The sequence below is a fragment of the Elephantulus edwardii genome, unplaced genomic scaffold (assembly GCF_000299155.1).
Source record: "Elephantulus edwardii isolate Elephantulus edwardi_28Jun2011 unplaced genomic scaffold, EleEdw1.0 scaffold00163, whole genome shotgun sequence".
Classification (NCBI taxonomy): Eukaryota; Metazoa; Chordata; class Mammalia; order Macroscelidea; family Macroscelididae; genus Elephantulus; species Elephantulus edwardii.
The window spans coordinates 2,464,791-2,466,957 of NW_006399913.1; the positions used below are offsets into that span (position 1 = coordinate 2,464,791).

The 2,167-nt window shown below is 49.8% G+C and overlaps 1 pseudogene; it reads left to right on the top strand.

Annotated features, from left to right (window-relative positions):
* The first annotated feature begins 852 nt into the window (after window positions 1-852).
* Window positions 853-1,959, top strand: LOC102855544 (annotated as a pseudogene).
* The last annotated feature ends 208 nt before the right edge of the window (window positions 1,960-2,167 follow it).

The following is a 2,167-nucleotide window of genomic DNA, read 5'->3' on the forward strand; positions in this document are numbered from 1 at the left end:
TGGTGCTCAAGTATTTTATAAATTCTAGATATAATAAGTCCCTTATCTGACATGTCATTACCAAATACTTTTTCCCAGTCTGTGGCTTCCCTTTTTACTCTGCTGGAGAAGACTCAATATTGTGAAAATGGCAATACTACCAAAGGCAATTTACATGTTCAATGCAATCTCAATACAAATACCAATCCCATTCTTCAACAAGATGGAAAAGGCAATCTCCCATTTCATTTGGAATGGAAAGAAGCCTGGAATAAGCAAAGCATTCCTTAAGGATAGGAAAAATGTAGGAGGCATCTAATCCTATTACACTGCCGTGTTGGTTAAGACATCATGGCACTGGTACAATGACAGACACATAGATCAATGGAATAGAATTGAGAACCCTGAAATCAGCCCATCTACCTACGGTCAACTGATTTTTGACAAGGAGAAAAAATCAGTTAAGTGGGGAAATTACAGCCTTTTTAACAAATGGTGTTGGCAAAATTGGAAAACTATCTGCAGAAGACTCAAGAAAGATTCACACCTCACTCCATATACAAAAACCAACTCAAGGTGGATCATGGACCTAAGACTAAAACCAAAGACTATAAACTTTATTCAAGAAAAGCTTGGAAGAACTCTAGAAGTCCTAATCCACAAGTATCCTGAAACATCTACAACCAGAAGAAGATAAAATAGATGAATGGTCCCTTCGAAGAATCAAATCCCCATGCACATCAAAAAACTTCTCCAGGCAGAACCCGGAGCTGGGACGACTGGCGTGTTCCTGCCCGCAGCCCACCACCGCCCGCCGCCTCCGAGCGCGCCCCCTCCTCCGTGAGTGCCCAGGAAATCACCACGGAGAACACCATGCCCTACCCATACCCAGCACTGACCCCAAAGCAGAAGAACGAGCTCTCTGGCATCGCCCATCGCATCATTGCTCCGGGCAAGGGCATCCTGGCCGCAGATGAGTTCACCGGAAGGATTGCCAAGCGCCTGCATTCCATTGAAATCAAGAACACAGAGGAGAACCGCCGCTTCTACCGCCAGCTCCTGCTGACCGCCAACGACCGCGTGAACCCTTGCAACGGGGGTGTCATCCTCTTCCATGAGACCCTCTACCAGAAGGCGGATGATGGGCGTCCCTTCCCCCCAAGTCATCAAATCTAAGGGTGGTGTTGTGGGCATCAAGGTAGACAAGGGTGTGGTATCCCTGGCAGGAACTAATGGTGAGACCACCACCCAAGGGCTGGACGGGCTGTCCTAGCGCAGTGCCCAGTACAAGAAGGACGGAGCTGACTTTGCCAAGTGGCGCTGTGTGCTGAAGATTGGAGAGCACACACCCTCAGCCCTTGCCATCATGGAAAATGCCAACGTGCTGGCCCGTTATGCCAGCATCTGCCAGCAGAATGGGATAGTGCCCATTGTGGAGCCTGAGATCCTCCCTGATGGTGACCATGACCTGAAGCGCTGTCAGTATGTAACTGACAAGGTGCTGGTTGCTGTCTACAAGGCTCTGAGTGACCACCACATCTATTTGGAAGGCACTTTGCTGAAGCCTAACATGGTAACCCCCAGCCATGCCTGCACACAGAAGTTTTCTCATGAGGAGATTGTCATGGCAACTGTTACAGCACTGCGCTGCACAGTGCCCCCCCCGTCGTTACTGGGATCATCTTCCTGTCTGGAGGCCGGAGTGAGGAGGAGGCATCCATCAACCTCAATGCCATCAACAAGTGCCCCCTGCTGAAGCCATGGGCCCTGACCTTCTCCTATGGCCGAGCCCTGTAGGCCTCTGCATTGAAGGCCTGGGGTGGGAAGAAGGAGAATCTGAAGGCAGCCCAGGAGGAGTATATCAAGCGAGCCTTGGCCAACAGCCTCGCCTGCCAAGGAAAGTACACCCAACCATGCCTACTAAGTGGAGGTGTTCTAAGGCCACCCTCCTCGACACTCCAGACCCCAGCGCCCTCTTAGACTTAACTCTTGAGAAGAAGGGCCTCATCTGGGGCTTCAGGCTGCTCCTTCCCATCACTCTTGCTGCCCTTGTGATATTGGTGTGTGGTGGCGTCTCTGTTTGCTAACTCCATCACCTTTTCCAACCCACTGCCAATAAACAACTATTTAAGGGAGGGAAAAAAACAAAAACAACTTCTCCAATAGAGTAAAAAGGGAAGCCACAGAC